General features: G+C 32.5%; 1 protein-coding gene across 5 annotated transcripts in view; it reads right to left on the reverse strand.

Moving 5' to 3' along the window:
- Nucleotides 1–14,384, reverse strand: part of ttk (zinc finger and BTB domain-containing protein ttk) — a 91,343-nt gene extending 76,959 nt beyond the window's left edge. The window contains exon 1 of one of the 5 annotated variants that reach the window (XM_072523299.1): nucleotides 7,098–7,366. The gene's annotated coding sequence lies outside the window, so the exon portion shown is untranslated. Of the gene's footprint in view, nucleotides 1–7,097; nucleotides 7,367–13,494; nucleotides 13,961–14,062 lie in introns of those variants that run through there. The other 4 variants (XM_072523298.1, XM_072523297.1, XM_072523300.1 and 1 more) reach the window with 4 other exon arrangements.
- Between the last annotated feature and the right edge of the window lie 10,985 nt (nucleotides 14,385–25,369).

Here is a 25,369-nt window from a genome sequence, read left to right on the forward strand (position 1 = left end):
AGAAAATCAAGCCATTCTTCGTTTGCTATGAGCCCTGAGGTCTACCGATGTCTACTTCATTAAGCACTTGCGACCCACTTCAGAGAGCATTACAAATACGAGAACCACACCCCGAAACTCTCCATCAGTTAAAGTAATTACTTTATCAACTTTGTATGCGAAATAGTGGAGAAAAGATACAAAGACGTTACGAATTATGTAGTTATTAAATCTCGTGAAAAAAAGAATTTTAAATAGAAGCGGCTATTGGAAGAAATTTTGTCAATTTTGTTTCCACTTTTTAACGAGAGAAATGGGTTTGCTTTCCAATTTGTTTAATAATTAATTTTTTGAGAAAATTTCTGTTAACATCGCTAACTTTTGGGCAGCAATTTACATTTAAATCACAAAAATCAATGGTGAGCTTCTATAAACACGGAGCTTATAAGAGCATGTGTATCTTACAGCCGCATGAGATCACAAAGCAAGAGCTGATGTGATAAATTAAGTCAAAAACAGATCTAACAACGAATAAACAGGCAGCAGCCTATTATAGAGGATAAAGGATTTTTGGTGTTGGTTATACAATATTGTTTGTGTAAAGCGAATCACATAGTCGTGAATAAATTTTCCGGTATAGACAGATTTCCGTGTTATCCAGGTTATATTTTTAAGCAATAAATAAAATATGCAAGTAATCACAAAATTTCTGTCATACAGAAGATACTATACTATTCAAGTTTAACGCTAATAATAGAAAACATTTATTTAAAACTTAAAAGATAACTAAGTAACAGCATCTTTTTACTTTAGTTGATAGAAAATTAATTAGTTTTTAGTCGAATAATATCAACATCCCATTTAAAAGTAATTAGTTGAAGGGCTAATTGAATTCCAGTGTGGTTGAAAACTGCTTTCTGTCTATTCCCAAAGTATTGTTTGCTGGCTAAATTGCATATTATTCAAATATTTGGTAATGAATTAAAATTAAATTATGATTAGTAACATAATGATAGTCATTTATATTTAATACTTTTGCATTAGAATTACATCAAATTATATTCTTCCCAGTAGCAGGTCAGAGGGAAATTTTTATGACTAACCTTTTAGCAATGCAAAATCATTGTTCGTCAACATTTAAAAAAGGTTTTAAAGTCATTAAAAAGACTAACTTTCAGTCGTCATAACTTTTTACATGGTGCATATGCATATTTCTCTAACAGCTGCACATAAATAGAAAGTTTAAAACTATTTTGACAATTTACCATTGAAAAATTGAATTAAATATAGATATCTATAATTATTAGTTATTTAAATATTATAATTATTTAATGCATTAATTAATTTCATAAATATAATTAATATTTGAAAATTTTTTATATTTAGAACAATTGGTATCACTTTTTGAGATGAGGGACGTACATTTGTATTCAGCGAAAAATTTTACATAACACGGAATAGTTTTCAACTCTCCACCCATCCATGCATACAGAAATTAGCCGAATGGTACCCAGCTGCCGAATTAATAGGAACTTCGTGAGATTTGGTAAGGTTAGCTTGGTTTAGGTTTTTTATCTTGTAATATGTGACAAAACGGATAACATTTGACGTGTGAGCGAGCGGGGTTATGCGATTATATATTTATTGTATTCGGGGCCATGGTCTGAATTTGTTTCTTCCAGATATGTGTTAAAGATTTTTTTAATCGCTTCCGTTTTAAATCAGCTTGGCAGGGTACAGAGACATCGACAATCGACAAGTTTTGGGTTCAAGTAGAAGATGGAAATAGTCCACCAAGGAATATGAGAAAAATATAAGCTAGATAGGTGTGAAATTATGAAGGACGATAGACGCCGACCCGAAATTAAGCCCAAACCAGAAGTGCCAGATGTGAGCACAAGATCGAGGAGGTTGTTTTTTAGTAGGTAGGTTTCTGGTATCGACGACAATGGTGTCCCATCAAACTTTGGACTGTCGGACACCATCATAACTGAAATTCATAGGGGGTTCTGCACATCTACTAGGACCAATGTATGTTACGAACATTTTTGCACCCCCGCGCCCTAATAAAAGTTAGATTATATTAGAAAAAGAGCGAACCATTCAACCCGTTTCGTTTGAGATCACTTAGGTAGAGATCACGGGGATACCTACAAAACAACAATCAAAATTGATGAAGAAAAATGTCGATGACCTTGCGTGCGAGATTAACAAACTTGTTTGATTAGGCTAATTATTATATTTCAGGAACTAAGTCAAAATTTGCCTCTTTGGTGATCTTTATGTTTCACTATGTTGATTGCCGTTCTACAGGACGAGTATACAAACCAAACAATCAGTAATCATTTCCTATAAACACAAAAACTAATTAAATCATTTAGTGAATTTTTTGAGAAAACAGTTGATTATGGCATATTGTACTCAAACTAATAAAATACTTGAGTATGATGTGAACAATTACTTTCGGTTTCTTTTCGGTAATAAAAATTATTTTTTCCGAATGTGACTAGCGAGCAGACACGAATTGAGGACCAAAATGAAATTTTAAGTAAGGGTTTACTTTTATACCTGAAAAAATCGCACGAATTGAGAACCAAGACTTCAAGAAGGTATAAAATATTATTAAAAGTACGAATCCCAATAATCGTAGATATTTATTGCCTATTTAAGAAACAATATTTTAAACATAAAAGCGTTACACATATTTTAATATTTATACTTTCGCATCGGAAATACAGGTTGGTAAACGCGGTTGGATTTGACGTCTCTTGTAATACATATTATTTCTTAAGTAGGTAATTTCTTTTCTTGTCAAATAATTCATAGCATCACATAGCATCATTTATTTACCGTACATGTCCAAAACTTTTAAGCACTTTTTTTCACGATACTTATATTCATCCAACACAAGTAATGAGTTTCCCTTTTTGACTTAAGATCATTTTAATTTCACTCATTTTGACTACCTTTCAAGACAGCTCAAAATAAACTAAATCTAAAATAATATTTTATTCTGAAATATTTTCTTACTCATTAAAATCTCGTTCGGTCCGTAATTCGGTGCACTTATTTTGGCTGTTCGGGTAGCGGCCCTCAATTCGAGAACACCGTGACTACCTACTCGAAAAAGATGATCAGCTCATTGTATTATTTGAGACAGATTAAAATGTCTAAAAATGCAAGTGGCTAAAACCACAAATCACGTTTCTTTTATTGCAGCGACCACTCTACGTTTTTTTTTTCGATGGCTGTATAATATAAATATATAAAGCGGACTATATTTAACGCTGTATCAATTTTGGGACCCCAAAAGAGATGCAAACAGGATTACCATTCCTACCCCCTTCTTCCCACTAAAACACCCACTCCTAGGGGGGAGGGGAATCGATTTACCCACGCCGTATGCCGTAGAAAAAAAAGTTTCTAATAAAAAATGTAGCTGAGATAATTTTGAACAAAAATGTTAGTATTACTTTTTGTGTACAATGAACCTCCGTTGTTGCCCTCAGAAACAACATTTGAAGCGATCGGCGATTTTAATGCCAGTTACGCGCGAAAAATCCATTTTAAATAAAATTTGTAGTAACTCGACGGTAAAAATTCGATATTTCTTGATCAGAGTGTCCTATTGACAAAAATCAAAATTTCACCTTTTATTATTCGTAATACACCTTACAAATATAATTCGTTGTGATCAGGTAGTTAAGGAGCTTATAAAAACAAAAATATATAGGGTGTTTCATTAAAAAAAAGATAATGGACGATGCTAGACTTGCGTGACTTGTACATTCAAATTTATGTTTAAAAAGTGCTCATTTATATTTAAAAGTAGACGGGACTCAGCGTTTTTTATATTTTTTAAAATAAGGGCGCAAGCAAGTTTATTCCATAGGTGGTTTCCACACTAGATATCCGTTGTTCGACTCTAAAAACTAATTTAATTTTGGAACGGTGTCGATAAAGTGAAACGATTTGGAGAAATACTCCAGTCGTCAGAGAAGAAAATGCCACTGAACCTCTAAAAATTATACGAACAAGGTCAATTTTGCTGAGAATCTCAATTTTGTGACCCCAAAAAATATGCAAAAACGTTGACCACTTCTACCCCCGGCTTCCCCTTAAAACCCACTCGTAGGGGGAAAACAAATAATCGATTTACCAAGAACCTTTATGTGCGCCGTAGCAAAAAATGTTTTAAATAAAAAATGAGACAATTTTATGTAGAATGAACCGTTGTCTCAGAAACAACGCTTGAAGCGACGATTTTGAATGTATTACGCGTGCAAAATCAATTTTACATAAAATTTGTATCAAATCGAGGGTAAAAATTCGATATCTTTTGATGAGAGTGTCCTATGGACAAAAATCAAAATGCATTTTAAAGGTAAAGACTGCAGCTTTCGTATGCAATTTTTATATTTTGCCGAAAATGGATTCAGTTTCTATAAATATGTTCAATAAATAAACGTTGCGCGATTTTTGCCATTTTTTATGATTCTCATGAAATGGATAAAATTGACCGGACGTAGTCCATTGTTAGACATCTTCAAAAACTATAACACTACATTTCGATTTTGAGTTTTGACAACAAATATGAAGTAAACTCTTACAAACGATCGCACTTCACGGAAAATGCCTCCACAAAGATAGTATTTGGTGGAATTTGTAGCTGAAGTTGTCCTGTTTCGAAAAACGTACTTGTGTGTAATTGAAAACAAGCCCCATTTTATGTGAAAGTTTAAATTCAGCGTTTTTTGGGCATATTTCAAATGAATCACATTTGTTACTAAAACTCGAAACCAAAATTTCATGATAGATTTTGAAGATTGGGTTATATAAATGGAAACTCTTTAGTGACCGGTCAATAAAAGTAATAAATTTTATTTTTTTCATGAAAATCATAAAAAATGGCAAAAATTGCGCCATACATTTATAAAAATTTGCGAAAAATCCGCTTCAAGCGTTGTTTCTGAGAGAATGGTTCCTTCTACACAAAAAATGCTAATAAACTTTTGTTCAAGATTATCTTACCTACATTTTTTATTTGAAACATTTTTTCTATGGCGTAGAATCTTGGTAAATAGATTTTTGCCGTTTCTCTCACCAAACTATAACGAGGGTTTTAGGGTAAATCAGGGGATAGGAGTGGTAAACTTTTTTGCATAGTTTTTGGGGTCCCAAAAATTGACATTCTCCGCAAAAATTCAGCTTGTCCGTATAATTTTTATAGGTTCAGCGGCATTTTTGTCTCTGGCGACTGTAGTATCAGTGTATAGATTATTTACAGCACGGTAAAGATTAAAACTCTTTGTTTTAAGCTAAATTTTTCCATTTTTTGATTTTTCGAGAAACTTTTACAGAAAAAATCTTTATAAATATACCAGAATGAATTTTTTGTCGACTAGTATAGCAATAAAATACAAAATTGTTTATGACTTAGATAACATAAAACACTTCTACTCTTTACATGCCACTTTTTAAAATAACAATTTGGCTTTACAGAAATTTGTATCTTTTTGGCAACGTCGCCTTTAGTAACTGTCATAGTGAACTAAAAATGATTAAAACTTTTAATTTCTTAAAGTTTTTTTTGATATGTATACTGTATCCAGAAATTTAGTGTCTCATTATAAAAGTTATTTTAATAACAGCTGTAAAACGAATAATCCCTTGTAAATACTCTATTGTTGTATAATTGTCACAGCTACCAAAGCTGCCAGGACCGGCATAATAGCCAAGCATAGCACAACTGTATATAGGTACATATAATCAGATCAAATATTGTCATTCAAGCATAATGTCAAAAAACTATTTTTATAAACATACAAATTTCCCATAATTATTGTTATTAATCATTATTTTAAGTCTCAACGAAGAAAATGTTTTGTGTGTGTGTGTTTTGTGTTTTATTGGTACTGGTTTTCACACTGGCCAGTCAATTTCATAATGATTTTTTTAGACTATAACTTATCACTAACTCAGGGGAGTAATGTGTAGTGTCTGTGTTAAGTAAATGTCTTGTTACTTTAATAAAGTCGACTTCATTGTCTTTACAAAGAGACGCTAATTGTATCTGAATGTCTGAGATCCCTTCGGTGAGTACCGATTTACTCGTTTTAAAAGGTTCATATTTATTCATGTTGACTTGTTATGTTTAAGTTTTCCGTTTCATGTCTGAAAAAGTTGGTAAAAAATAGGAAATTTCTTTATTAACAATTTCACGAAAAAAAATTATTCTTCATTAAAGGTTATGCATCACATAGAAATCATTTATCGATAATCTTATAAAGTATTAAGTGGTAGATAGGGAAAATCAAAATTATTAATTAATACTGAAGAGGAAAGTGATTTTAAATTCAGATATGCAAGAAAATGTAATTTTAAAATGTTTGTAGGTATTAAAAATTAAGTTTAGATTCATGGCCTTCTAATAATTAAATAATACATTTAAAGTAAAAAGTAAATAAAAAAATACTTTTGCATTTGTTGATTTTGTACATTGAATAAGGTAAATTAGAAATAAAATTAAAAATTGATGCACCTACTGATACATCATTAAAAGACCATGAATCTAAATTTAAAAATAATTTTTAATTCCTACAACCAAATTAAAATAATAATTTATGCTGCACCTAAATTTAAAAGCACTTCACTTTTAAGCATAAATAAATATTTTTGATTTTCGCTGTATACCACTTAAAATTTTATAAATTTGATTATTGATCATTAATGTATTTTTTCCCTTAATTATCTAGATATTTATTTAAATTAAATATATAATGTAAATCACAAATAAAATACAAAATTCGTTAAGCCGGCCCTTTTTACTTTTTACCTGAAGAGGCAAATCCCTTTATGGCTTCGACTTTATCAGCGGGATACTTTTAAATTCTGCATAAGTCAGTTCTTATAATTGTGAATGAAGTTTACCTATATATACATGTGTTCAAATAACGTATATTTTCATGTTTTATAATGTTTCTATATTAGCGACTCCATAATCATCTATAAATCCCTTAATGGCCTACGTATAAAAAAATCGATGTATGAATCTATGAATATGTAAATTATACACAACAAAAAACACGGAACTAACTCTTAAAAACGAAATTACTTACATGTTTTATACTACACAGCCAGTACTAAGGTAGCGCAATAAACTGTGAAAACGTTTAAAAAACCTTACTCCAGTAGATAGGAAAATAATAATGATTATTTAAATATTAATACTAATTATCAAATATTAAAACAAAACTTCACGAATTGTATGACAAAACCACTGAAATTAAATGATATCAGATTTTATATACTACATTACACTGTCAACTTTTAAAAATAAATATAAATACCAACGGTATATGAATACCTTTGATCCAACTGTTACCCTTCAAAGAAATGATTCCTATAAAATATATTTTAATGACCAAAAAAAAGTTGTACCAGTAAGGTGAATGTAAATAGGTTTTTGCAAGCAAAAAAATTCAGTTTAAAAGAATAGTGTTTAGCACTGATATAGTTGAGAACCCAAATATAACAAATAATAATAGATAATAGCAGAAATACAATAAAAATAGGATGATGGATCAGTTATGAAAAAAAAAATAATTATCGCAATATTTGAAATAAACAAAAATAATGATCACAATAATTGTATTCTGTTATTCATAAAATACAAACTTCTAGACCACATAACACAAAAAGAGATTGGGATGTAACCAGTAGCGCACTTAGAATTTGCCTCTGGGGGGGGGGGGGGTTTGGTTGATCGCCGAATTTTTTTTATGATGCTGTCTCCATTTTGACTCCTTAAAATGTGTGAGTAACAGTGTCGGGATGGGGCCTGGGGGGGTTAAACCCTCAAAACCCCCCTGGGTGCGCCACTGGATGTAACTCTAAGCTAGAAATAAAAAACTGACTTTCGGCACCTTAGACGTAACTTACAAAAATAGAAAACTGCTGTATAGTTAATTCATGTTTAACAAATATCAATACTTTTGACTAGAAAAGATATACTGGTCTACAAAAAAGATATGAATATAAATTATATAAGATGTATCTAAGATGTAACTAGTGATTTTTTAAAAGGTTCAATTATTTTCTGTACTGGAATCTTCGAATTTAAATTTCAGGAGAATATGAATGGATATTAAGATAACGGAAAAAATGCTTGCTTTCGATTTTTATAAAAATAATAAATAATTTATCGAAATATCGGTGGAAACAGTACTTTTTGCATTTTTTTATAAATATAAATAACTATTACCATACTCGCCATAATACTCCAGTCGTCAATGACGAAAATATCACTTAACCTCTAAAAATCATACGAACAAGCTGAATTTTGCCAAGCATATTAATTTTGGAATCCAAAAAAAAATGCTAAAAAGTTTACCACTTTTACCCCCGGGCTTCCCCTAAAACCCCCTCGCAGGTGGGGAAAAACCGAAAAAATTGATTTACCAAGAATATATCTACAGCGTAGAAAAAAAGGTTTCAAATACAAAATGTAGCTGAGAAAATTTTAAACAAAAATGTTTATAAGCATTTTTTGTGTAGAATGAACCGTTTTAGAAACAACGCTTGAATGACCGTCGATTTTGAAATTTGTATCAGTTCGACGGTAAAAATTCGATATCTTTTGATACAAGTGACCTATCCACAAAAATCAAGAAGCGTTTTAAAGGTAAAGAGTTCAGATTTCGTATGCAGTTTTTGCATTTTGCCGTAATTAAACTTAGATTTTATACAGGTGTTAAATAAATAAACGTGGCGGTATTTTTGACATTTTTTATAATTCTCGCGAGATCAATACAATCTATCCCTTTCATTGACCGGCCACTATGAAGTTTCAATAACTAGAATCTAACCTTTAAAACCCATAGCATGAAATTTTAGTTTTGAGTTTTAGTTTGAAATATGCTTAAAAAACGCTGGATTTAAACTTTCACACAACAAACGAAATAAAACACCTAAAACTTTTTTTTTTCATATTACCCTAGTACGTTTTTCAAAAGAACAAAACTTCAGCAAGAAACTACACTCAAAACCGTCTTCTTTAACGCATTTCTCGTGACGTGTGATCGTTTGTAATGTTTAACATTAAATTCTGCGTTTTTTATTCATATTTCAAATGCCTTATATTTGTTACAACAACGCAAAATTGAAATAGGTTTTAAAGATTGATCCCTAAAATGGAAATTTTACTACAACTGGTTAATGAAAGTAATCAATTTTATTGATCTTACCTTAAATTGATTTAACTCCTTTATGAAAAGTGAGTTTATTCTCGGCAAAATATAAAACTACATACGAAAGCTGCACTCTTTGCCTTTAAAACGCATCTTGAGTTTTGTCGATAGGACATTTGGATCAAAAGATTTCGATACAAATTTTATTGAACATTGATTTCGAGCGCGTAACTGACAAGCAACTGTCAAAAAATGCTTAACATTTTTGTTTAAAATTATCTCAGTTACATTTTTTATTTGAAACATTTTTCCCTACGGTGTACAGATTCTTGGTAAATTGATTTTTTTGCGTTTTTACCCACCTGTGAGCGGGGTTTTAGGGGGAAGCCTGGGGGTAAAAGTAGTAAACTTTTTTGAATCTTCTTTGGGGTCCCAAAATTAATATTCTCTGTAAAATTCAGCTTGTTCGTATAATTTTTAGGGATCAACTCTCTGACGACTGAACTACAAGTGACATGGATAATATAGCGGTCATAAGGCCATTCTAAGTAAAATTAAGTGTGGAAAATTTCAACCCGATCATCTAGAGCTTTTTCAAACGGCAACTTTTTGAATCGCAACTTCGTATAGAAACATCCTTGTGTTAATCTGTGATAAAACTCCATAAAACGATAATAACTGCAAATTCTGCAATAACTCGTTTGCAAATATTTTAGTTATATTTTGAGATATCAATATTTAAATATTTAAGAACTAAGAAGTCAACAATAATTGCATGATAATCATTTGTAATTTATATAGGAGAGTGAAAGATCTAACAAAAAACAAAAGCCAAATACTTAAACGCCTTATTTGTTAGATGAGAATAATTCAATTGTAAGCGACATTGAAGGAAACATTAAACTGTGGAAGAACTATATGGAAAACCTTTTTAAGGACAACCGAAAAGAAAAAGAAACGATACTCCCAGAAAATGAAACCGGATCAGACATAAGAATGTGAAAAAGTCAAGTGGAAATTCAATATACTTTGAAAAATATGAAAAATGAAAGAATGCAATGATAGACTTTGGGATCCCACCCAAGTTAGTTAAGTTGACCCACCTAACAATAAAAAACGTAAGCTCATGCGTTAGAATTGAAGGAGAAAACTCTACGTTCTTTGACATTAATAATGGTCTAAGACATGGGAACGCGTTGGCGTGCCTGCTCTTTAATATTGCCTTGGAAAAGGCAATCATACAATTAAATATTAGAATGAATGGAACTATTTTTAATAGATCGACGCAAATTCTCGCATTCGCTGACGATATAGTTATAGTAGACAGAAGTATGAGCAACAACCATACCTCTGAGCAAGTCAAAGAATTTACATATCTTGGATCGCTAGTAAACGCAACAAACACGACAAGCGACGAAATAAAAAGACGCATAGCAATAGCAAACAGAACTGTCCACGGCATCCAGAAACATTTAAAAAATAAAAATATAAAATGTGTAGTAAAGATTAATATATACAGGACCTTAATAAGACCGGTTTTGATATATGGGGCTGAAACGTGGATCTTATCTCAAAATGATAAAATGGGCTATGGCGTCGAAGATACAACTTTGAACTATATCAGTTATAAGTACACCGATCCCGATATTGTGAAATTCGTTAAAGTGCAGAGACTTAGATGGGCTGGACACATTGCTAGGATGTCAGATCACGAATACATGAAGAGATTAACATTTTCAAAACCAGAGCGCACAAGAAGCAGAGGACACACAAATGAGATGGATTGATGATGTGGAAGAAGACCTACAGATTCTAAGGGTTATAAGATGGAGGGAAGTTGCCAGGAATCGACCTCTTTGTGAGCAGGCCAAGATTCACAACGGATTGTCGAGCCACTTATGATGATGAAGAATGCCTGGACATGAATACCCACAAATAGACATAAAATTATTGAAACAGAAATATACAGACACATTGAGAAAGTTCTTTAATAGCATTTATAGAAGTGGCATTATATCACAAAAATGGCTCACCACTACCTTTATAGCCACCAAAGAATTGAAACGCCAACACTGCAATAGCTATCACATGATAAGTGTTTAATGAGCCATATGTTAAAAATGTTTCTGAAAATAATACATCACAGACTATAAGCTAACCTCGAAAGACATCAGAGACACTCCATTTTGGATTCAGAAAGTCTGGGAGTATGCGAAGCAGTTTGCTTACAATACAATATATTGTATATATCTTGACACTACAATGCCTAGATGTAAATCAAGATTCCTATGTATGTTTTATTGAATACAACAAAGTATTCGACTAAGTGAGATATGAGCAACTTATACAACATCATAAAGACAAAATCATATTCCAAACAGATTCCAAAGACATGAATAATCACCAACCCTTTATTATAATGAGCTACAGTACAGTAATGTTGAAAAAAGATCAACAGAAGAAATAACATAAAAGAGGTGGGGAGCCAGGCAAGCTTGTATTCTATTTCTGACTCTATCTTTTATACTCAGAACACATCATTATATTGTTGTCAAAACTATTATTATTATTATCACCAACATATTGGTATAATTATAATTGAATAGAATTCCGATTAACAATATTAAGACAGAAAATCTCAAGGATTTACAAAAGTTATTAACAAAAGTAGTAATAATAAGGAAAGAATATGCCCTAACAGTCAGGATAACGAAAATTAAATTTATGGTTGGATTGAAGAAAAATATTAATAATATAAACCTAGAAATTAACAATGAGCATATTGAAAGAATCAATGTTTATAAAAAACAATGGCGTTTTAATCATATATGAATGCATATTGACAATTTATTAGGTACTGCCTATAATTTAAAATCGTTGGCTATCTGTATTAATGTTGAAACCTATGAATATTCTTCATTCATAACCCTTTGGGTACTTTGCATTTCTAGAAGTTAGCCAGACCTTTAATAAAATCTAGTATACAGAAATATGATACTAATAATAATAATATTGAACTTTGAAAGTATGTCAAAATATTAAGACCTTGCCTTCACAGATACAACAATTATTGTCTAATAACTTTAGTTTTATAAATAGCTTTCTGTCCAAAGAATCCACCATAAGAATATTGACAATGATACTATTTGGATAAATAAGCAGCAGTAGCATCTATGGAATACCAATATCCTTCAGTGTACATTTAAATACCAGAATCCATAAAAATATGCTGAGAAATAATCTAAATTTGATCAAGTATCGATTAAAGACAATTAAAAAAACAACAGATTAGTCAATTGTAAGAAGTGTATGTGTACTTCATTTTCATTTTAATTGATTTTTGGTTAATCTCGCAATAATCAAACCAAGTTCTAGTAAGCTTTGGGGCTGAAGGAGCACAAAAATCTTGCAAATCTTACAACTAATATTTAAAGAAGTAATATGAAGATATTTTGCATTATGAAACATAAAAATTAATATATTTTCAATCAAAAACTGAAAGAGGATTTGATCTGCATTAGAAATTAGTTTAAAACCCATTTAAATAATTAAATAGTTAGCCAGTAAGCTACATTTTTGAAGAGGAGACACTTTATTGAAATAGAAAAATTCTCAGGAAACAAATTATAAAATAAATAAATAAAAGAAAATCAGTTATTCTAATATGTAATGCTTTGTTTAAGGAATTCGAAGTGATACTGAAAGATGTGATTCAATATAATAAATAAACAAAATAAATAAAATGCAAGGCCTGATTGATGAATATGATTCACACAGGTGTCCATAAGCCGAGTCGTTCTTGAACTCATATTACATCATAGTGAATCTCCCCTCCCGCAAAGAAGTCACTTGTAGTATACCAACATAAACATTACTAGTTTGTTTTGTACTTTATCGCTTAATTATGATAGTATGTATGTACTTAAAAAAAAGAATAATAAAGTTATAAATAGGCAATCCACGATACGAAAATGGCACAGCCCTCCGCCATATTTAAAATTCACAAGTCGTGCAAAGCTACACCCCGCCTACTCTACAGTTTGGAACGAGTTTACGCAACCCTTTGCTTAAATTATCTAAATTTAAATAGGTATATCACACGAATAAAAATAACCATGAAAATGCTGGTAAGTTGAAAATGTGGGTAAATTAATGTAAGCTGCGGGCACGTCATGAGGGTTTTATATTGATTTTAGGAAATATATTGATTTTAAAGGACAGGGTAAAACAATTGACGATTGTTTAGATATTTATTATAGACGCAGTGGATAGTTGTATAAATTTTAAAGACGTCTGCAAATATTTTATACGATTTAATGGTAATTACCTTGCAACTGTGACACTATAAAAAACAAAAGGGTTAAATCCCCGAACAGGATAACTAAACACCACAACACTTCAGGTCGCCATGTCAGCAAATAATAGTCTATCTTTGTCGGTTTCGGAACTTCTCGGGGTAACTCGGGGTACAAAGAACCGCGAAGTCTTTGAATGTTTTTAGCGCACAATCGCGTTTTTCCCTTGTAAGACCTGCGGATATAATAAATGCACCGTTATACTTACCTTCCTGTACATAATTCTATTTCACACGGTTTGTGGTTAGATTAAATTATAGCATTAAATGTTACTGAGAGAAATCATTGAAAGATTCTAATACGATGGGTAAAAGTATCACTTGAAAAATTTACTATTTGAATAAGTACACCCTACAAAAGTGTGATTTAAAATTTAAAGGCGTATTGCAGTATAAAACTAATTAAGAAGTAGGTAGAATAATTAGGAACATGCAAATTTTGGATTAATTTAATTTCTAATGTTCTATTAAATCAAACAGCTTATGTCATGCGCCGTGAACAAGGGTGTGCGCAAAACGATTATATTCTAAAAACACTTACGCAATAAATTGTCCTTGTAACTAACTAGCAAGACTTGCCTGACGTCTCACAAATTGTTTACTTGTAGCACATGTAAAAAAACATCACCAGTGTTGACAGAACACAATGTTGACGCTGCGCGGGGTACATTGGGAATGGGGTAGACGATGGACGACTCGTACGTGGGTAAAACAAGAACTTTCAGTGGTGCACACCCTTCTACCAACTAAATGGAACTCGGCGGCGAGCCCCGCGCAACTATGGCTGAGAATACCACCACCACACAGTCGCGGTGACCTTGGGAGTTGTGGATGCCCAAACGTTCAAATATTTTCTGGGTGCGGTGGTCGTTTAGACGTGATTTGAGAACATCTGGCCGACTAGATTGTAGTTCTTACATTGAGGGCTCGAACAGCGGCCCAAATTTACTATGCTGGGTGTGTTGCCGGCGAGATTATACGACACTCGACTGGGTGATTGCACCGAAACGGGGATACACGTGCACTCTTTAATGTGGGGTGGTTGACCCCCCAGAAAAAGAGGACGACTTTTTGACTCTTCGTAACACTTTTTTAGAAGAATGTTGCCCGTATGTATGTGCTTGAATATACGATGGTATAGGGGTGGGTGGAATTGAGATAAGGCAGTTTAGATTCAGTCCTCTAGAAAGTTGATGATGCATTATTTTCAGAATTGTTAAGTGAAACAGGTGTGATTTATATCATTTTAATAAATGTATATCTATAAATCAGCACCACAACTATTAATTCAAAAGTATTTACATCCCGAGTAAATATGGTTAGTTGACTCATTTGAATTATTAAAATTACATTGATTAAAAAAATGTTTATACAAAATTTGTATAAATTAGGTAAATTTTTATATTTTTTATAATTTTTTTATTATAAACATTTAAAAATATAAAGTATTTCTAGTTTTAGTGAATATTTCTTGTTATCTATTTTTTTAAATATAAATAATTTCATAAGACTTAAAAATCCAAGAACATGTGTCAAGTTATAATTTTACTAATATACATAGCTACCAAAAAAGTAGAAAATTTTGATTTTAAACTACTTATAAGTAGATAGTGAAGTATTTAATAAATAGCAATTCGAAAAATACTCGAGTACGTTTTGCATGATATTCTAGTAAAAAAGTATGGGTAGGTACATTACCTAACTTTACAAAGGGTAGTTTTTTACTAGGACGATCTGTTAGGTATTAGTGTCACTACTAGGACATAGTGTTTATTTATGAGTGATATTTGTGATAAATTTTTGGACCAGAACAAGTAGTTCTTTATTTCTTTAATACGTGATTTTTACTATGATTTACATAATTTTTCGTTCAAAAATAGGTACTTAACTGTCTTTTATCCCTTTTAGTACGTGTAGGCAGGCGTGGATACAGAGGGAAGTCTACGGGGTTTAGACTCTCTATTGTATTTAGTCTATAAATATTATTTTTTGACCGTTTCATGATTGTCCCAACTTCAGCAAATGAACATTTCTTCTTACGATGCCTATCCGTTTCGGATGTTGGCGATCAACATGGCTATCCTAACTTTGTTTGCTGCTATTCTGAATAGTCCGGTTGTCGATGTATTAAACCAGTTTCTCAGGTTTTGAAGCCAAGATATTCTTCTTCTCCCTGGTCCTCTCTTTCCAAATACCTTGCCCTGAAGAATGAGTTGCAACAAGCCGTATCTCTGTTCATTCCTCATAACATGGCCAAGATATTCTAGTTTGCGCTCTTTGATGGTGTTAATAATCTCGCATTCCTTGCCTATTCTACGTAGGACCTCAAAATTAGTCACACGATCCACCCATGAAATTCTTAAAATACGTCTGTAACACCACATCTCGAATGCTTCGAGTTTTCTTAAAAAAGCTTCGGAAAGTGTCCAGACCTTTCCTATGCGTTGTTTTATTTCACTGGAGTGATTCCATTGGCTGTTAATAATGTTGGTACCAAGATATGTGTAGCTGTCCACTCTGTCAATTGGATGTTGGTTAACCAAAAGCTGTGTATTTAATATTTCGCGCTTACTGACTACCATGTACTTTATTTTCTTCGTATTAAGATCAAGTCCGGGTTCATAAATCAATGCATCAATGAACATCACTGCTATAAATTATCATTTTGTGTAATTATTTTAAACTAAGCAGAATGTTTGATTTGAATACTTCTATTTTCTTCTCGACACCAACAGTCTGAAAAGAGACTTGCATCTCGGGACAGCGAGTGCGGATTGGGATTCAGTTCGTCTTTTATTGAGATAAGCCAATACAAATCAATTTCAAATATGTTTACGATCATTCTTAACAATAAGACGTGTAAAGACCCTTCTCAGATTCCAAATGAACCATGAGAAACTAAATGGTTTGGTGTTACTCAACATTTATGGCAACAGTGACTCGAATCAAAAAAAAATCAGAGACCTTTTTTGCAAGAAGAAATCCTCGATGACTCCAACGACATTAAACTGTAAATATGCTAGATAATTGATTTTGAGGATTTAAATTTTAGGAATTCAAATTATCCTTTATGATGTCTTTGGTGATAATTATACAATTTAAAATAATAACTACATTAAATTGTAATTAAGCTATATAATTATTGATTTTAAGGATTTTAATTTTAATTGCAATTCAAATTATCCTTTGATGTTGTCTTTGATGAAAATTATTTTAATTTACAATAATAATAATAATGTTTTGTATATGAATGATTTAAAATTAATAGCTTCCATTCAAAACCTTCTAGATCAGATCCTACAAACTGTAGAAACATTCTCGAATGATATTAGTATGCATTTTGGACTAGACAAGTTCCGTGTTCTAAATATAGTCAGAGAAAAGGTTGAGCCGGGAGAATTCGATACGCAAAATGGCCAAAACATCGAGGCCATGGGTGAAGCTGATAAGTATAAATATCTCGGAGTAAAGGAAGCGTGGAAAATTGACCATAAGCAAATACAAATTGAAATAACTATGGAGTTTATACGAGGGTAAAACAGCTGTTTGGTTCACACCTTCCATCCATCCAATGGCACTAGAGCCCAAATCGAGCCTTTGCCTCCTTCAATAGGCTTCTCCAATCATTTCGATTTACCGCTGTTCTTTTCCATGAACGCGTTTCCAGGCAGTTCCTGGCATTCTCATCGACTTCGTCTTCCTATCTCTTTTTATGTCTTCCAACAGGTCTTTTTCCCTGCATTCTTGCATTTAGTAATTTTCTGGGGATTCTATTTTCATGCATGCGGACCACGTGTCCTGCCCACCGTAATCTCTGCAGTTTAGTGTATTGTGCTAGAGTTGGTTCGATATTTTGATCGTATATTTCTCTATTATACCTAATTCGTCAGTTGTTGGGCCTATTGATCCTACGTAATCCTCGTTCACAACTTAACAGTAAAAAATTGTTTAAAGCATTAAACATCAAGGTACGCACGTTCCCTGCTTAGCTATTCATTTGGTATTGTTAAGTGCACCTAAACGGATATGGAAAAGCGAACAGTACGAACACACCTCACGAAAGCACAAAATCATCATCCTCGTAGGGCAGTTGAAAGAACGACATTAGGTATTTATGAGGAAGAGGACTTATGTATATATATAATTTCGGTTTACAACGTTCTTCGACGTCTTCCGATTTCCAATCTCCATCTCATTCTATCGTTCCATAGATCGTCTTCCAGTTCTCTTTCTTTGATTTCTTTATCAACTCCTTCTCTCCAACTTCTTCTAGGCCTTCCTGGTCTTCGCCTACCTCTTGGTTGCCATTCAAGAATTTGTCTTGGTATTCTATTCTCCGGCATTCTCCTTACGTGTCCGTACCATCTGAGTTGTGTCGTTTTGATGTCATCAACAATATTATGTGTAACCCCCATGATTTCTCGGACTCTCTCGTTTGTTATTCTGTCGCGTCTGGAGATTCCCGCCGAGCGGCGCCAGAAGTCCATTTCTGTTGCTCTAAGCATTTTCTCTGATCTGTCTTTTAGGGGCCACACTTCGCATCCATATGTTGTGATACTTTTTATTATGGTGTTGTATATTCTTCTTTTGTTGTCTTTGGAGATGTTTTTATCCCACAGTACGCTGTTTAGTAAGGCTATGCCTTTCCTTCCCTGTGTATTTCGTTCCTTAATGGCTGCATCTAATTTTCCGTCTTGAGTGATTTTTACTCCTAGGTATTTGTAGTTATCACATATTTTGATCTCTTGATTTTCCTCTACGAGAAGGTTATGTTGATCTCCTCCGATACTCATGTACTCAGTTTTTTCCATATTCACTTCCAAACCCCACTCTGTAAACTCTTCTAATAGTTTTCGCATCATGTAACTAAGGTCTTCAGAGTCCTGTGCGATGATGACCTGGTCATCTGCAAAGCACAGAGTGTACAAAGTTAAGTCTATTAGTGGTATGCCCATATTCGTACATTTTTTCTTCCATTTGTTGAGTGCTGCTTCGAGGTATATTTTGAATAATGTTGGGGATATACAGCATCCTTGTCTTAGTCCTTTAGTCACTTTGAATCCCGGTGTTATCAGATTTCCTGTTTTAATTCTTGTTGTTTGTTGGTAGTACAACGTTTTTACTGCTTCAATCAATTCTATATTTATATTTGTTTTCCCCAGTGCCTCCCATAATTTATCAAGCGGGATACTGTCATATGCTTTCCTAAGGTCTACGAACGTCAGATGGACTTCTTGGCCACGAGCAACTTTCTTTTCAATTATCTGAGTAATAGAGAAGACATGGTCTATTGTAGATCGACCTGCACGAAAACCAGCCTGTTCTTCGGCTTCCATATCTTGGTATTCTTCTTCTATTCGATTTTTTATTATTTTCCCATATATTCTGCTAATACTACTAGTAACTGCAATTCCTCTATAGTTTTCAGGTTTCGATTTATCTCCCTTTTTATGGATGGTGCTCATATGCGATTCTTTCCATTCCTCAGGTATTTCATGTTTATTTATGCATTCCTGGAAAAGTTGTCGTAGTCGTTGAATTAGTATTTTGGGTCCATGTTTAATGAGTTCCGGAGCTACATTTCCGGGGCCAGGTGATTTGCCATTCTTTAGATGTCTGCATACGGTTTCGACTTCTCTCTCATTTATTCTGATTGGTGACCCTATCAGCCTGACGCCTTGTAAACCATAGTTCTCTATCTGTTTGAAGGGCTCTCTTGTCTCTGTTAGTAAATCTTTAAGAGGACTTATGGATATATTTAAATGAGCAATTACAAAAACAGATTTCTAATTTACAAACTTATTTTCAGATGCAGGTTGAAACATCTACATTACATCGCGCGATTTGGGCAGTAGATAACACAATTTGCGCTTAAATTGGGGGAACCTGAATTACACATAAATCATCTTTTTAAAGTAAAAAAATCCGCACTTGGATAAGTAAACCTCTACATGTGCGACCTCTCAATGAGGTCAGCCAAGACTATGTTGACACTATGGCGTGTAACTATTGGTTGACATTAGGAAAGATGTTTCCTAAAACAGAAGGTTCCTTGCTCCCCGTTCAGTATCAGGTTATTCCAACCAAAAATTTTGCGAAGGCTGCCAGGCATTTGCTTTAACTGAATATAAGGAACGTCGTGATTCAGTAGGAAAGATCCTCCATCAAGAGATTGCTATAAAACTGGGACTTCTTCAAACCAACCATCTCAGGATGTTTATAGTCGATACTAATTGAAGTCCACCATTTACTGCTAAACAAACTTTACCTGGGATTTTGGATCGAAAGTAGCCTAAATTCTGATCTAAAAATAAGATCGAGAATATAACACGCCAGAAAATCTTTTGAAAAAATCAAGAGACTGCTATGTGATTTTCGAATAAAACTCAAAATTCGACTAAGCTTATTAAAATGCTAGGTCTGGTTGACTCTTCGACTATGCAGTTAAAACGCAGACTCTTAAAACGTCAACGGTAAATAAATTGAAGATCTTTGAAATGTGGATCTACCGGAGAATCCTCAAGATTTCATGGACATTGTATACCTCAAACAAAGAATTGCTGCAGAGAAAAGGCAAGGAACGAGAACTTTTCAACACAGCGAAAGGTAGAAAAACATACCTAGGCCACATACTAAGAAATAATAAGTATCAATATGCTCAACTAATAGTGAAAGGAAAGATCGAGGGAAAGAGAGGACTAGGAAAGAAAAGACTATTGTGGGTAAGAAACATCCGACAATGGACGGCTAAATTTTGAACAACTGAAGACAAAGAGTTTGCAATTTTAGTAGCCAACCTCCATTGAGCAGAGAGCACTTTAAGAAGAATAAATATCTGACATTCTTCATTAATCCAGTCCTGTTCTGTTTCTACTTTGTTGTTTCTCTGTCGCTAGTACTTCTTCTGTCGCTTGTTTTGTGATGTTTTTGCAGGCTTCACACTCCCTGTTTATGTTTTTGGGTTTTTAAAGTTTTCTAATCCTTTGTTTATGTGTCTTTTATATTCTTCATTCGTATTTAAATCCTTTTTTATTCTTATATTAGGTATCCTGGTTCTTTCCCTACTTTCGACAATGTAAAGGTCAGAATCTGCATTTGCCCCTCTCCCCTACTGGTATTACTTATAAAATTTATGGAATGGAAAAATGCATCATTTGTTATTTTAAACATTTACAAACATCTCTACCATTTTCTGTTATTAAAAGTAATCATAAAACTGTAAAAAACAGTCTAAAATAATATTAGTTAACAACAAAAAAGTTTGTTTAGAATCTTACAAAATATACTAGTCGGGCAAAAAATAACAATAGTTTTCTTCCAACTATCTCTTAAATCGCGTTTATTCATAAAAATGTTATAGATATATGATTTTTTCAATGATAGATATTTAAGTTTTCGTTCACAAAGAATATTACCTGTTCGGATACGTAGAGATGCAAAATAATATACACTGAAATAAGTTTAGTTTTCTCGAGAGTAATCCCAATGAAGCTGTTGGTTTGGGAAACAAGAGAAACTATTGAAAAAAATAAAAGAGAAAAAGAAAAGATTAGAGAAATTAAAATAAAAAAATTGCAAGAATAATGACAGAAGAGTGAAGTGAGTAAGTGGGTTCATACACTTAAACAAATATTAGAAACTGAATTAAGAGGGAGTTTGGTGAAATCCATTACCATCTAACCCGATTTCTAACTAGCCACGGATGTTTCATGAACCATTACTACAAAATAAAAATACGAGGAAACAACAGGTGTATGTAGGAAAAGGCCGTTTTATTTTTAACCAGTGTGTAAAACGTTCCGGTTTCAAAAATTGAAAATTTAGTGACATTTTACTAATCCGTTACGAACCATCCCTAACCAAGATGAATTTAAAACGCGATCGTTCGAATAAGTTCATTGGCTACATACCACTAGAAAGTTTATTACAAAGACGAGGGTGATATACATAAGGTTAAGTGAAAATGGTGCCTAAATTTCTTAAACGTGAGTAGATCTTTTAAAATGTTAATAATATTACTATAATTAGGTAAAATAATATTAAAAATACTCTGTTACGCAGACGAAGCAATATTGATAACCCAAGATGAAGATATTCTGCAAAGACTGGTCCACAGATTTAACATAACAGCAAAAGAATTTAATATGACAATCTCTTCCCAAAAAAACTAAAATAATAGTAATCAGCAAACAACCAACCAGATGTAAAATATAAATTGATGGTATTGGTATTGAACAAGTTTTGGAAATAAAATACCTTGGAATTACACTGTCCAGCTATGAAGACCTGGACAAAGAAGTGAGAGATCAAGTACAAAAAGCAAATAGACTGGCAGGATGCCTTAATAACACTATATGACGAAACATACACATTAACAGTGAGATCAAGTCAGGAATTTATAAAGCGAGTGTAAGACCAATAACGACATCTGCCTTAGAAACAAGACCCGACATACCATCAACGCAACGAAATATTTAACATTGTGTAAATTGTTGCACTCAAATTCATGTAGTTTGGTCTTGGTTCAAATACGTTGACGTGGACGTGGACAAAATATTTTTTCAAATTTTAAGGATGATAAGGAGAACTAATAGAAAAAGTAAAGGAAACACAAATATTCTCCTGGAAGCAGTTATGTAATAGGAAGACAATCAGATTTACCATCAATAGTGGAAAATTTACCATCTTAATCACATTCTTCAGTTAGAAAAAATGTTTTATGATCTTACACGTGAAAGACTTTAAACTAGCTTACGAAGTACCTAAAACAAATAATATTAAATAAGATTTAATGTTGAAAAGAAGTCAACTGGTAACGAATGGTACGCAGGCTTCATGAAATGACATCCAAATATAAGTTTACCCTGAAGCAACTTTTCTAGCTCGAGCTGTAGTATTTAATAAAACGGTGGTTCATAAGTTTTTTGACGTTTATGAGAAAGTAATTAAGGAAAATGGTATTATTGCAGATTGTGTCTTTATATTATTGTCCAGAAGCTACACAAAATAATCGCTCAAAGAGGAAAACACCAGATAGAAAAAATCGATTTGTTAACAATCTGTACGCCGTAGAAAAAATGTTTCAAATAAAAAATGTAGCTGAGATAATTTTTTAATTTAAACAACTGTTTATCAGCACTTTTTGTGTAAAATGAACTGTTCTCTCAGAAATAACGCTTAAAACGACCGGCGAATTTGAATGTCAGTTATGCGCACGAAATTAATTTTAAATAAAATTTTTATCAACTCGACGGTAAAAATTCGATAACTTTTGATCAGAGCATCCTATCAACAAAAATCAAAAAGAGTTTTAAATGGGCAGCTTTTGTATGTAATTTTTGTATCTTGCCGTAAATGAAGTCCGTTTTTATAAAGGTGTTAATTTACAATTCTCATGAGATAAACAAATAAAAAAAAAATAAATAAAATAAAATTAGTCGTTGTGGAATTTCCACGGTTAGAGCCTAATCTTCAAAACGTATAACATGAAATTTAGATTTTGAGTTTTGGCAACAAAATGGGGCATTTAAAATATGCCTAAAAAATGCAGAATTTAAACTTTTACATTACAAACGATTGCACGTCACGGGAAATGCCTCCAAGAAGATGGTATTGGGTGGAATTGGCAGTTAAAGTTGGGTAGTTTTGAAAAACGGACTTTGTAATCGAAAAGAAGCAGTTTTAAACATTTTAGATCGTTTGTAATGTGAAAGTTTAAATAAATGTATTTTTAAGGCATATTTCAAATGCCCCACATTTGTTGCCAAACCTCAAAACCAAAATTTCATGCTATAGGTTTTGAACATTATACTCTAACACTGGGCATTACCTAGTGATCAGACAATGAAAGATTAAGATCTATGATTTGCAAATAAAAACGAACACCCGCCTTCTTCAGTGTTGTGTATATTCGGTTCTTCTTTACTGGGTAGCATCTTGAACACAAACTAAATCATCACTTAAGTGCCTGGAGGGTTTTGAGCTGTGGCGCTAAAAAAGAATGTTAGGAATATCCTGGGTGGCTCGTGAATCTCACAGTGAAGTCATGGGAAGACTCGATAAGGAATGTAAAATTGTTTCAACTGTCTTCTTCTTCTTCTTGTGCCACTCCTATCGGAGATTGGAAATCATCAAGGCTATCCTGACCTTGTTTACAGCTGACCTAAAGAGTTCATTAGTGGTACAGCCAAACCACTCTCTCAAATTACGCAGCCATGACATTCTTCTACGGCCTGGATTCCGTTTTCCTTCTATTTTTCCTTGCATTATATTTCGAAGTAATGCGTATTTATGTCCTCTCATCACGTGACCCAAATATTCGAGTTTTCTTCGTTTGATCGTTGACAAAATTTCTGGGTCTTTTCCTATCCTTCGCATTACTTCAAAATTTGTAACTCTTTCAACCCAACTTATCTTCAGCATTCGACGGTAGCACCACATCTCGAAACTTTCAATATTTTTTATATTGTTCTGCTTGAGAGTCCAGGCCTCTACACCGTATAATAGCGTGTTAAATACGTAGCCCCTTAGCATTCTTAATCGGAGAGGGATGCTTATATCTCTGTTGCAGAAGAATTTCCATATCTTTATGAAAGTGGCCCTGGCAATTTCGATACGTTTTTTTATTTCATTGTTTTGGTCTCCAGTTTCAACTGTGAAGAAACGTAAGTTAGTATCTGGGTCAAATAATGAGAGATCAGCACTATGGTTTACAGCAGCTTAAATTTAAAAAAAAACCTACAAGACAGAAATGGCCCAAGCAAACGAAGAATTCCCTGACTCATAATCTTAGCAAGTAGTTTTCACGATTGACCACTGGACTATTTAGGGCAGAGCAAATAAAGTGAAAATAGCCATTTTAGTTGACAACAATATATATATATATATATATATATATATATATATATATATATATATATATATATATATATATATAAATTTCGTCGTAGTACATAAATATATTTACAATTAATTATATTATAATATATATTAGAGAGGTCTTTGATATCAGTTTTTATATCTAGGATGATTTCTATAATATATCATCTATTATATAAATCTTTTACCTTTTTTTAATGTTTAGCTGTGGTATTTGGTTTATTGCTTCTTGTACTGTTTTTATGTGCAATAACTGGTCGATATAAATACGGATGCGTTTGTCCCATATATGATGAGTTACAGTCTTTAGAATTTACTTTATAATCCTTCTGATTGATTGTTTTTAGTGACTAGCCTTTTGAACTTTGCTAATTATTAAGGTGTTTTTGGTGATATATGTTATATCTAGATAGCATTTTTGACATTAATTTGTTCTAAAAAACAGTTAAAGTATGACAATGATATAAAGTTGGTATGTGTATTGATGGCATTATTGCTGCTATTGTAAGTTATTGATTTTAGAATTATTGGTAGGATGAATTCGCCTGTGTCATTATTAAATACCAATAGTGCATAGTTTAAGTTATGAATATTAAAGGGTGCATTAATAATGGAAATTCGTCGAAACGTATGAATAGCGATAAAGTGTTTTATGAATCCCAGACTAATAACCCAAGGAAATTCAGACAAAAATGTTTAAAATTCACGGTCAGGAAATAGCATGCATTATATGATATATAAATATATATATATATATATATATATATATATATATATATATATATATATATTTATATATATACAAAAATATTGACATAAAATTTGTGAACTTTTAAAAAGCTACATACTTAAATTCAAAGTAAATATATTTCCCTTGCCATTGTAAGAACTGACTTTCTAATGTATCACTAAAGTATTATTAATAACCTACTTTAATTGCCTGTTATTAGACAGTTAATATTTTTCATTT

Source organism: Diabrotica undecimpunctata, chromosome 2 (assembly GCF_040954645.1).
Source record: "Diabrotica undecimpunctata isolate CICGRU chromosome 2, icDiaUnde3, whole genome shotgun sequence".
Lineage (NCBI taxonomy): Eukaryota > Metazoa > Arthropoda > Insecta > Coleoptera > Chrysomelidae > Diabrotica > Diabrotica undecimpunctata.